Below are 13,858 nucleotides of genomic sequence, written 5' to 3' on the forward strand. Positions count from 1 at the left end.
TTGGTTGTTGCCTTAATCAGTCCTGATTCTTCATCATATAATCCAGCTTCTTGAAGTATTTTCTCAGAAATTAGATTAAAGGTATGGCAAGGAACTCCTTTCTTTATTGTTAATCATTCAATATCCCTTTGTCCTAACAATTGTTTCTTGCTTTATGTACAGATTCTGAGGGAACACAATTAAGTGCTTGAAAATTCTCATTATTATCAATGCCATCCATAATTTATTATATTGACACAGTTGAATGTCTTTGTATAATTCGTAAAACATGAGTGGGCCTCTCTCTATTCTTTGTTTTCAGCTAAAGCCATCTGACATTTTTAACCAGACATCCTTGCTCTTTAGCAATGTTTTCTTGGTCTCTTCTGAATCCAACTTGAACTTCTGGCAGTTTTTGTTTCAGTTATATTTGAGTAATCTTCAGCAAGATTTTGTTTGCATGTGATATTAATAAAATAGTTCAATAATATCTGTGTTTTGTTGCTTCCCCTTTTAAAAAAAAATGGCCCAAAACATAGATCTCTTCCAGTCAGTTAATTAGGAAGCAGTTTTCCAAAATTTTTGTAATAAATAAGTGAGCATACCCAAGGCAACATCTGTTTGCTTAAACAATTCAATTGTACTAATGGCAAGAAGCTGTGCTTCTATCCAAAGAAACATGGTTCAAATCTACCAGCTGCTTTGCAGTAGAAGGGTGAACAATCTTCTTCCATGCAGTCAACTGCCTCTGAAAACCCGCTGGAGGGCCAGCTATGGGTCAGTATGATCAAGAGGCAATGGTGATAATGGAAAAAGTTCCGATTGTTCTGAAGGACTTGAAAAAAAGAAAAAAAAAAAGAAAATCCCTAGGAATAGACAAATATCAATTGACATATTTCAGCACAACAACAACAGCAACAAGTTCTAGAACCTAGTTTCAGTTTGGTAGTGTGGGTTTTTTGGGGGGTTTTTACTTCCAATGTCATGATCTAGGACAGCCTATATATCTTCCTTCAGTACCATTAGTCCTCAATAATTTGCTAAATTTTGAAGTGGTTCTGTGTTGAGCTATTATTTTTGGTACAGTGACTCTATTTTATTTTTTTAACTCCTTAGTAATTCAATATTTTGCCCATAGAGTCCTTCACAGTTGCAACCCAAACGTTTTAATTTTTCCGCTGCACTGCAATCCCAGAGGTGTGCGGTTCAAATCCACCAGATGCTTTGCTGGAAAAGGAGGAACAATCTCCTCCTGTACCAGTTAAATCTGATTTGACGGTACACACACACACACACACAAATAAAAAAAATTGAAACAAAGTTTTAATTTTTCTTCAATGTCTTGGCTTGGGAAATGCTTTCAATTTTTGACAATTATAAATAAAACAAAGATTTGCACCCATGTGCATGTTTTCATGTGACACATGTTTTAACTTTTTTTAGTAACTTTAAAGGAGTGCCATACTGTAGTGAATTATAATAAGGCTTTGCAGAAGCAAGAGTCATGGGAATATTTTTTCACTCTTTTGGACATAATATCAGGAAAGATTAAACCATGGAGAAATGAAGAAGCAGTGGAAAAAGAAGATGCTTAATAAGATGTATGGACACATTGGACTCTAACATAGCAAGGATTATGAGGATGATTCTATTCTAATAAGTGCATATTGTTGTTGTTAGGTGCCATCAAGTTTAATACAACTTATAACAAACCTATGAAAAACATATCTGAACCTTGTCCTATCCTGTGCCATCCTCATCATCTCTGACTACTTGAGCCCAATTGATACAGTCACTTTGTCAATCCATCTCGCTAATGGTTTTCTCTCCTCTGACCTTTCTGAGCATGAAATCGCTTTTCAAGGAACAGACTCTACTAACAACATGCCCAAGTAAGTGAAACGAAGTTTCAACGTATATTTTTCTGATGACATATGATGTCTAGTATCTTTTCATATCTTAATTTGTCAAATATATATTTTATTTTGGTCCATTCTATATCTGGAGCTTTTTCTTATTTTCAAATTTTTTCCATTATTGACTTTCAGCTTTTTAATATATTTTGGTTGTATATTAACTATCATATATTTGTTTTGTGAATATTTCCACCCATCTTGGGCTTATCTGCTCATTCCCCTAACAGTGTCTTTTCAGCGCAAAAGTTTTGAACTTGAAGAATGTTTACTTTATTTCTCCAATTGCTATTTTTGTAAGTCACATACAGTTAAAAATCCATCAATTCCATAAGGTTGGATGTAGTAAATACAAATATTCTAAAGTAGCATTTTAAAAATATTTTCCCTTAGAGTTTCCCCACTTCAAGTTATTTTTTAATCAGTCCTCTATCTTCCCCAAACATCTTGACAAATAGCCTAGAGTCATATTCTCATCTTCATCAACTCTTAAACATTCTGCCTTCCCTCGTACACCCGCCCTCGTCAGTTCACTGAAGATCTTTTTGTTAATGTTATACATGTTTTCCTAAATCAACTAGTCTATTTTAGTTCTTTATTTTGAAAGTCTTCTGAAAGGCTTTCTTCTTCCTGCCATTTTGACAGTTATTTATTGATGTCACTGATGTGAATGTCTTAGATGTTATGGCATTCACTGCTATCTTCCCCTCTTATCTTTTTTATTTATTTGGTGTCCTTAAATCATCTTGTTAATCCCAGAGATTTCTAATATCATCATACTGTTTGCTCACTCTCCTTTCCACAGAGTAATATTTATTATTTTTATGGAATTTAACTACCTAGATTATCTCCAAATATCTTAATCTTCTGTGTCCAAAATAGAACTCAGGTTCCTCACAAAGCCTGAATTCTGCTCTTTAACTCTATTTCACTCATTTATTATTAAAGGTTCATGAAGATTAAAAATATAGGTACCGTCCTTACTCTACTTCTTACCTCATTTCTCAAAATCCAGAATTTACAGTTTGTGTTTATAGGAGGGCATAGAAAATCATACAAATGCTTCAGCAGGGGTTAAGTTTTCATATGACTCAAAAAGAGAAATGACGGTAAATGTGACTGCTTTTGAAATCTTGTTTGACACTATAAGAGCTCAACTATAACTATTTGATACTAAAAGAACAATTGAGGTGGCATGGGCGGTTGGTACTAAGGTTGATATTTTGAATGTACTCAAAGGATCCATGGAAGAAACACATGGCAAAATACTTTCACAAATATTACAGCCAAGAAAACTCTCTGGAACAGCTCAAGTCTTCAATGCATTAGTCAGAGACTAACTGGGAAATAGTTAACAACATGAACGTTGATGTTGTTGTTGTTGTTGTTGTTGTTGTTATGTGCCATTGAGTCACGTGCCACTCATAGCGACCTAACAGCCTTAAACCCTGCTCTATCCTGTGTCAGTCTCAGTCTCCAACACACCTACCCCCATTTCCCCAGTCACTGACTCAATAACTTACCTATTTTATACCACGTACAATGTGACAAAATTTGATTTTCTAAAAAATTTCCAATAAATTATACTGTGGGGTTTTTTTTTATTTTAGTGTAGCAGAACTAATAAGTACAATATTAAAAATGGAAAGTGAATGCTGGTATTTCCAATAGATAATAACTTTTGTTATATATTGAATTTCCCCGCAACAAATATAATGGAATTCTGAGCATTTTAGCCATGATTAGGGAACTCTGGTAGCATAGTCCATACAGACCTTCACTGGTAATCCAAAACCCATGCCCTTCTGGCAGTTCAAATCCACCAACGGCTCTGCAGGAGAAAAATGGCCAATCTCTTGTGTGTTTTACAACCTTGAAACACAGTAGAGGCTTAATTATAAGTTGGCTCCAACTTTGACTGCACTGAGAGAGCGAACCTAATCCATTACCATTAATGAAAAGCAGTCTAAATCCTTACTCATTACTTAATGAAATCTTTTCACTAGAAATAACTGAGATATTTTACTACTGATGACTTTTCCATAGAGCTGATAATCTTCATTTAAGTACTCGTATTGTTCTTTTCTAATAACCAGCAATGTGTAGCTTCTTTCTATTTGATAAATTGTTACTCTTTTTCTACATATTTACTCAAATTTATTACTATAATAATGGAAAAGTGTACTTGTTTACTCAACATCCACTCCGGTCTCAAAAGAGTTTAGTATTTAATTATATTTTCTTATTGTTCTTCCTTGGTTTTTTGTTTTTGTTTTTTTTTTTTGTAAGTTAAAAAAAAAAGCCACAAAGCCCAAAACAAAAAGCCTCAAATTTATGTTAGTTAATTCCATAGCAGGCTAGACCCTCTCTATCCGCAGGAAATAAATGGGGAAAGTAACCACCTACTATAGATTGGCTTATGTATTCCTCAAAAGATATGTTGGAATCTTTACCCCTACACTTGTGGATAAAGTCCTTAAATAATACAAGTGATTTGCACTTAACTGTTAATCTAGAAGCTGTTGTTCAAACTCATCCAAGAGTACCATGAAAACAATGCCTGGCAATTTGCAGCTATGAAAATTATTGCCAAGAAAGCCTTATGGAACAGTTCTACTCTGATACACTTGGAGTTGTCATGAGTCTGATGTGAACAGACTTGAAGGCAACCAACACTAGCATACCTATGAACATGACCTTTAGAAATAAATTTTTTCTTCTGTTAATAAAGATATGCAAGAGAGGTTTTAAACCTGATCTCTTCTGAGCAGTGTCTCATGAAGGATACATATGTATAAGGAGACACATGCAAGGGAAGCCAGGGTGACATGATGCTGGCAGATTCATCTACAAATCCCGGACTCCCACGGATTGACAGCCTGGTAAAAGGCAAAGGAGCACTTTTCCTTATAGCCAACCTGAAATTGGACCTCTTCTGAAGTCTTCTGAACTATGAGAAAATAAAACTCTGCTCTTTAAAGTCACCCATTGTGTGATATTCTTTTGTGTGTGGTTATGGCAGCTTTAGGAAATTAGCCATCATCTGATTAAAGAATCAGATTATATTAGATTATTTTATCCTGCTCCAAATAATTGTTTAGTGGGCAATTCTTGCCTTCCATGACAGAGACTCAGAGTCAATGTCCAGCCAGTTTACCAAATGTGTAAGTAACCACTCCAGTCTGTCAGTAGAAGATTGCATGTCTCTTTGATTTAATAGGTTTTAGCAGAATTTCCAGACCAAGGCAGACTAGGAAGAAAAGCCTACCAGCCTATTTCTGAAAATTAGCCAAAGTCCCCCCTATGAATCACAAAAGACCAATTTGCATCAGATCATGGAGATGATAAAAGACTAGGTAATATTCTATTCTGTTATTTATGGTGTGTCCACAAATCGGGGGATAGCTTTACAGCAGCCATCACCAGAACAGTTATTGGAAAAGTGCATTTGCAATTGTTTGAGGCACGAAGAGAACTTGTGCACTTGATATCTCAACATGTTCATCATTGCATTGTTTTACATTGTTCTAACTTTGTTAAGACTCTTCTTAACAAATGCTTACAAGTAAAATCCAACTCTGTTCTTTATTCACACTTAAAGCTTTCTTAAAAAGTTATTCTTTCTGCATATATACTGTGTTTCAATTATTAGACTCTGCTGTGTAGGAGATGAATTGCAATAGATTCAGTTGCTATTCATAACAAAGAATCAGAGGAAATTATAACCATTATAAAGAAGTCTATAGTATGGCAGCCAGAGAATATTACTTAAGAAAAATATATACAATTAAGTACTGAGCTAAGTTGTATTGTTCATTTATTGTTAAAGTAAGCTGGTAAAATAAATGGAAGCTTTAGTTAAAAGTAAAATCTAGAATGAAGAAGAAAGCATTTGATAGGTCATACTGTGAAAAGACAATTAGAATAGTTCTTAAAAATTGAGAAAATATGAAAATTTTATTTCTTTTTAGAATTATATGTAAATACATATATTCATGCGCACACACACATACATGAGATTGAGAGACAAGTTCTTGGAAAAGGACATTGTGCTTGGAAGGGTGGAGGGACAGTGTCAGAGAGGAAGACATGATTTTATTTTATATTGGTTTGCTTACAAAGTTCATATACCTGGTGTTTCAAACTATCCTTCATTCATATTGTGTTTCATATAGTTATTCCCATTCATTGTATTTTATAAAGGTAATCAATGTTGAAATATGCCACCATTGATTGTTCTGTCTTTCCAAGACATAAAAGAATATAGCATAAAATAGTACAAGCCTAAGAGAGTGAGTTGATTATTAATGAGTTGAGAAATACATGAATCAATATAGATATATACGTTATAAAGTTGTGCACATTTTGTGCACATAAAATGTTTGCACAAACATTTTAAATACACAAAACGTGTGTAGCGTTGTTTGTGGAGCTCTGTTGACATAGTCTTGTAGTGAGTTGTGCTGCCCAAGATTTAGAATCCACAAGCTGCTCCATAGAAGAAAGATAGACAATCCCTTCCTATTCCAACATACAGCCTCAGAAGTCTGATGGAGGGTCAGAAGCCTTCTCACAGAAGTGGGCTGAGTTGTTGAAAATGTATGCAAATGCTTTCTGTAATACTGATAAATTGTCCTGTAAAACAAGTGGACATCTCAAACTGCCAGTCAACACAAACTTCTCATAACGTGAATGCTTTGTTTTCCCCTAGTAACTGTAAGTGAATAATGGATTGATGATTTTAGATGTCTTTCTTGCTTTCAGCCAGAAGTGACTTTGAACCGAAGTACAGATTTGAGAGATGCAGAAAAGTCAAAGGAAAATGTAAAACATTTTGTGATGATGTTGAGTATGATTATGGATTCTGCATTAAGTGGAGAAATGAGTGCTGCATATAAACCCTGGATAATAGCAGCTCCTGACCATCAGAAACTGAAACTAAGATGAAGGATTCAAGAAGAGTATTAAATAAATAATCCATGTAAAATGGAAATAACCACTTTTTTATGTACCAAATACCACTTTTCCATAAATAAAAACAATTATCAGACTTTGAAAAACATATTGTTTAGTCTTATTTTCACCACTCTACCATTAAGAATTTGTATTTATCTGAGTTATATTTTTCTCTTGGTGAATGTCTGCTGGTAACTTTATGCTCAGCTTTACAAGAGAATGAAAACTGTCTTAATTTATCCTCTCTCTCTCTCCTTCTATATATAAATATATGTATATATTTATACACACACACACATACACATAAGCTTCCCTTGTTCCTCAATAGATTACGTGTGTGTGTGTGTGTGTGTGTGTGTGTGTGTGTGTGTATTTCTTCCCTTTGAAATGTGAGACTCCCAACATTATCTTGTCCAAAGAGTGTTTTTTCCCCTTTGATATAACTAATTCTGGTGCTTTTGATATGACACAAATTTAATCCTATTTACTCAGTTGTTATTGTTAACTATAATTCATCATGATCCTAGGACCAACAGATAGGTGCCCTGTCCTATCCTATACCATCACCACAATCTCCATGATGCTTAAGCCCATTGTTGTATTCATTGTGTCAGTCCATGTCATTGTAAATCTTTATTTCACTGATCCTGAAATTTTTCCATCCTGATACCTTTTTCCAACGATTGACCCATCCTGGCAACAATGCCCAAATACCTGAAACAAAGTTTTCCCATCCTTGCCTATGAGAAACACACAGGATACTTCCTGCAAGACTTTTATTAGACTGTGGGATATTCAATATTATTCAAATTAATAATAATAATTATAATAATAATAAATGAAGGTGTTGATTCAAGACTCATTCATTTTGTGTAGTGTTCTGCGAGGTCATTGGTTTTTAGTGGTCTGAAATATTCCATTGTGTGGATTATACACAGTTTTTCTATCCAATAGCTAAATGGTTGCATCGAATAGTGTTTCTATATTACGCCATAGTACTTGTATCATATTACATTCTCACCAACAGTGAATGAAAGTTCCAATCTCACCATATCCTCACTTGGATTTGTTGTTTGTGCTAAATTAAAAATTTTGGTCACAAAAGGACAAATACTACTGTTATAAAGATAAGATGGATAGAGGAAGGAAGAACAGGAACAGAATGAATAGATAATGAATATTACACTGGACTCGGAGAAGGGAGGACTATAATCATCTGCAAGGAATGGATGAGTAGACATTATGGGTATGACAATTAACAATCTGTAACAAGACATGCATTGCAAAATGAATCGTCGGTGGGGGAAGGAGAAAATGTGTATCAATGATTCCCTACAACCCCATCCTTTCTGTAAACTTTCACTAATATCACAATTAAAATAAAAAACAAAGAAAACCCAAAATACAAAATCATTGATTATTCTTCAGCCTTCCTTATTCATAAACCAACTTTCAGATTCATATTAACATACCAGTATTTGAATCAACTACATCTTAGTCTTTTAACTGGCCTTTTTGCTCTTTAGTTTACTCAATAATGCATACAAATACTATTCATAGAACATCAAATGGATAAAGTATGATGTCTTTAAGAGACTTCGTTTAGACAGGTGATCTTTTAGTTAAATTAAATTTCACAGATTACACATTAATGTGTGGACACTCTTCACGTCCAAGCATTTGTGAAGGACTAGTATTTGGTCAGCTCTATGACCTGTCTGGAAAAAAAAAAGGTATTATATAAGGTCATATTTAATTTGAGGGAAAGTGAAGAGAAAGGCTTGGAATCTCACAAACTAGAGAATGCTATATAAGGAAGCATTGTAAGCTGTTGAGTAACTCAACCATCTCTGCATCACTGTCTGTACATTTTACAAGAAAATCTAACAGGAAGAGATTTGCCTGAAAGAATAGTGTTAGGAGAGGTTTGTAGGATATATTTCTGTTTCAAAAACAGCTTCATCTAGAACACAACATCTCAATACCAGTAACTTGGAAAATATCATAAAGAGCCTAGAAAGACAAAGGCATACAGAAAGCAAAGATCATGTGGTGGCAAAATAAAGTCTCCCTGGTCTCTTTGGGGGCACGTTATCTGCCTTTATGTGCTCACCGAGGAAGAGTGGCTCTTGGGGATATTGTGCCCTTTGGGGAACAGAGATTATGAACTATTGTTCAGTCTGGAATGAGATCATTGTTATTGTGACATAAACGAATTCTAACTCATTGTTTTTCATTCAGAGTTGACTAGTAAATGACCCTTCAGTGGGTTTTCAGAGGCTGCAAATCATTTGGCAAGAACTTACCCATCTTTCTTCCTTGGATTTGTTGGATTCAAACCTTCTACCTTTTGATTGACAGTGCAACCCATTACTCACTAGGTCATTAAGGCTACCTGATATATATATATATATATATATATATATATATATATATATATATATATATGTAGGTGCCTAAAAATGGTTTGGCTATTCACCCTGAGTTATATAAGTATGCATAGATAATATTCCATTTAATTGAGTCAAACAATGAATTTCAGGGACAAAGGAAAAATTTTCTTTTTTAATGAAATCATCTTTCTCTGCCCCCTAGCACTTTAACATTATTTAACCAACTATAGAACTTTTCTTACTCTTAATAAGCCCCAGGAGTCCAGAAATTTGTTACCTCATTTCAGCAGTAGTTGACATGAGGACAAACTATCTTTTAATTATTTTCCATTAAGAAATTATCTACATTGAAGCTTTTTCTTTTTCATTAGTATTTCAACTTAGTCTGGTCTTTTTTAAGACCTGAATTCTACCAAGTAACATACTTGTTGTTGCAGAAATATTTATACTACTAAATTAAAGATGGATTACCTACACTTAACAAATTAAAGATATATTTTGTGTACTAAAGAAGTGCTACATTGGTTCCCGTCATTTTTATCCAGCTACCATTGCTAATTACATTCTAATATTGTTGACATGGAGCCCTTGTTCCCAATGGATAACATATGGCTGCTAACAGAAAGGTCAGTTGTTTGAATCCACCAGTTGTTCAAAAAGAGAACAGGGTAACAATGTTACTGTGAAGATTCACTCATTCACTTATTACCATCTAGTCCAACCTAACCATGACTGACTCTCTAGTGGGCTTCTAAAGCAGTGAATTGCACTGGAGGAGTTGCCCATTTTTCTGTAGCAGGTGGATTTGAACCCTTGAAAGGGATGGTTTTTGAGTTAGCAGCTCAGCTCCCTAGAGCTAGAGCTTGCTTCTTTAGGGATTACAATCTTGAGAACAATATGAAGCAGTGTTAACCCATCTAAAAAGTCATTACAATTCAAGATTGACTCAACAAGGAAGGGCAGGGGAAATTTTACTGGTGACCTTAAAATAGTTCAGTGTTTGAACACTCATCAAATAATAGGCAGTTCAAACCTACTTTGGCAATGTAATATGCAACATATTGATCTGTAACCCAGAGGTCAGCGGTTCAATTCCTCTAGCCACTCCTTGGGCATCTCTGATACAATCTGCTCTCATTATGGTTTGTAGCCCTTCAGTTAGAATGCACTTCCTTATAGTGGGTTTGCTTTAATTTTATAGATGCCTTAGGAGACAAATTTGGTGATCAGCTTCTGAAAGGTCCCAGCTATGAAAAAACCGCTGTGAAATAGCTCTACTTTGTAATCATGGATTTGCCATTTCTTAGAATTGACATGATGGCAATGGATATTAAAAACAAATCATTCTGGAAAACATATCCCAGAGGATTAGTTTAAATTTAGAGAAACAGCTGTTTACTACATCTTTATGTTTATCTTAGTTGTGCATGAACTGATTTCCCTTAATACTATTTTAGTATTTTCTTTAGGGTACTACAAAAGAGTACAACAAATATATAACATTTCTTTAAATATGACTTACCACTACTTATTCCACTAAAGTGAAACTAAATCTCGATATTAAATCTTTTATAAGAGCTATCATTTAATAAGATATTTTCATCCTTCTAAACAATATTGCTTCATATCAATTAAGTTCTACTTAATAAGCTTTCTCCAAATTAATGGTTAAGTAGTGCTAATCTGAAACATAAAAATGTAGAAGTAATATTTTATCTCCTTTCTAGTAACTCATACTCCTTAATAGCCCCTGACATACCATAAGTTCCTTGAGAAATCCCTCGTACTCAGTTGTTGAATTGTTGTTATATGCCGTCAAATTGCCTGGGACTCATAGCGACCCTATGTACAACCGCTCTGAATCCTGCTCTATCTTGAGCCAACCTCACTGTCTCTGACACACCTACCCCCATTATCCCAGTCACTGAGTCAATCCATCTCATAGAGGGTCTTCGTTTCCTGCACTGTCCCTGCACCCTCCTGAGAATGGCGTCCCTCTCCAAGGATTGGTCCCTCCTTGAAACATGTCCAAAATATGTCAAAGTTTCTACATCCTCGCCTCCATGGAGCAGCCTGGTCTCACCCTCTTTAGGATAAACCTGTTTGTTCTCCTAGCTATCAATGGTATATTCAGTACTCGAGCATCACAGCTTTCAAAAGCATCAATTCTCCTTCTATCATTGCTGGTCATTGTAGGTTCTTTATAATTATTGCCTAAACTTGACTGAATGTCCTCCACTAACTTACATACTTTCTCTCTCTTGCCCCCACTCTTCATAAAAAAAAAATGCAGTGTTGTTGTGGTGTACTATTGGATCAAAAATGACCAATCACTGACCCTCCACCAGGTTTTCAGAGACTAACTATCAAAGGAGGAGACTGCCTTTGTTTCTAGAGAAAAGCTGATGGAATTGAACTATAAACCTTTAGGTTGGCAGCATAATTCTTTTCCATTATCTCACCAAAGTGATTTAAATGTCTCACATTTTATTAAACTTAGCTTTTAAAAAATGAGATTAAAAGATTTGTGGTAATCATAGGGCCACATAATTTGATGTGTGGAGCGAGGGATGGGTTTAGGAAATGGAAAGATTTGGTGTTAAAAACAATGTATAGAAACTTTGCAAATATATATATATATATGATTTGTAGTAAAAAAATAATAATCCTTTGGGGAGGTATTTAATCACTTTAGGTCTCACTTTCTTCATCTGGACCATGGAGGACTGGATTAGATTTTCTATATGTTAACTGATATGTTTTTGTCGGTAATAGTAATTGATTTTTTTTTATGTTGTTATACAGCAGATAGCATGAGCCCTGGTTTCATGACAGGTTAAGTATTTGGCTACTAACCCAAAGGTTAAAAGAGTGTGTGTGTGTGTGCGTGTGTGTGTGTGGTATTCAATAGAAGAAAAGTAAGGCCATCTGCTTATGTAAAAATTTACAACCTTAGAAATCGTAAATGGAGCAGTTCTCTGTCATCAGGAATCAGAATTGATTCAATGGCTCTGGCCAGGTGAATTACCATAACATAAAACAGCAAACTATGGCTCATGGACCAAACTCTTTATTCTTTCTGCAAGTTTTTATAAGATCTTTGAATTAACCGTGATATTTTATATTTACAAATGGACATTCATAATTGATTAGTAATGGGAGACAGTTTCCTTTGATCCTTCATTCAACAAAATATAAACCCCAAATTCCTTTTTAAAAAATTGATGCCTTTTAACACACACATATTTATTATTATTATTATTATTATATCTTGAATTTTATCAATTAAATTTGTGTGCAATGTTCTTATTTTTCTCTTATTTAAGTACCTGCACACTATTATTTCATATCATGTTTACTCATATTTTATTATAATGTAAAGTGTACTTTTAATTCAATAGTTTTCCTAGAGATAGCTCTATCACAGCAAATGATCACATTCTCTAAGATGTAACAATGTTTACTATGATTTATAAGAAGGCATTCTGATGGCCTAGTGGGTAAGAAGTTGTGCTGCCAACCCAAAGGTGAGTACATACATTCTTAATTTTGCTTCTTTATCCACTAAAGTTTACCGATTTACCTTTTAAAGTAAAAACAAAATGTTGATCCTTGTATAAAAAGAATTGGTAAACTTTTCAAGGAAATGTGCTCAGTGATGAAACGGTCATGTTGTTAGTTGCCATCGAGTTGAATATAACTCATAGAGACCCTATAAACAAAAGGTATGAACTCTGTTCTATCCTGTGTAATCTGCACTCTTCCTGAAATGCAAGAGCCCATTGTGGCAGTCAATGTGTCAATTCACTTAGTAGGAAGGTCTTCCTCTTCTCTGACCTCAACCCCTTCTAGTGTTTCCCTCTACAAGGAATAGCCCCTCCTAACAATGTGCCCAAAGTGAGGTGAAGCTTTATCATTCTTGCCTCCAAAGAACACTCTGCCTGCACCTCCTCTAAGACATACCTATTTGTTCTTTTGGTAGTCCATGGAATGTTCAGTGCTCTTCTCCAACATCACAGCTCAAAGGCATCAATTCGTCTCCTGTCATCTTTATTCATTCTTCAGTCCTGAGATGCATAGCAAGTGGTCAGAAAGATTATGGCCTGAATCAAACTCACCTTAGTCCTCAAACTGTTGGATTCTGGACAATAGTTTGTTTTGTTTAATTGAAAGTCAGGTGGAAACAGTTTCATCATTTTTTATTTAGTAAACAATCAAGTGTAAGCTGATTGGTCATTTTTATTTAGTTAACAATCAGCTGTGGGATGAAAGCCTCTTGTCTAAATCAATCAGGACCTGGTGGGTGGGCCATTGTATTTAAAAGTCAGTTGAGTCCTGCCTAAGAGTATATCTGATTTGGAGCCTCCTGTGTGAAGTGGTTGGACTCTGGAAAGTAATGTGTTTTAATTTCATTAAAAGTCGACTGTAAAATGACTGGTCATTTATATTTAGGTATGTTGAAATAGTCTTAAATCACCTGAAAGCTTGTAAGAAATTAAAATGAAATGTGTAGATTTATTAAATTAGAATGAGTGTAGAGCCCAGCAATTTCAGTCTAACCTCTTCTCCAGGTTTATATGCTTGTTAACACAAATACCTGTTAACCATTTATTAGAC

This window comes from Elephantulus edwardii, unplaced genomic scaffold, assembly GCF_000299155.1.
Source record: "Elephantulus edwardii isolate Elephantulus edwardi_28Jun2011 unplaced genomic scaffold, EleEdw1.0 scaffold00017, whole genome shotgun sequence".
Lineage (NCBI taxonomy): Eukaryota > Metazoa > Chordata > Mammalia > Macroscelidea > Macroscelididae > Elephantulus > Elephantulus edwardii.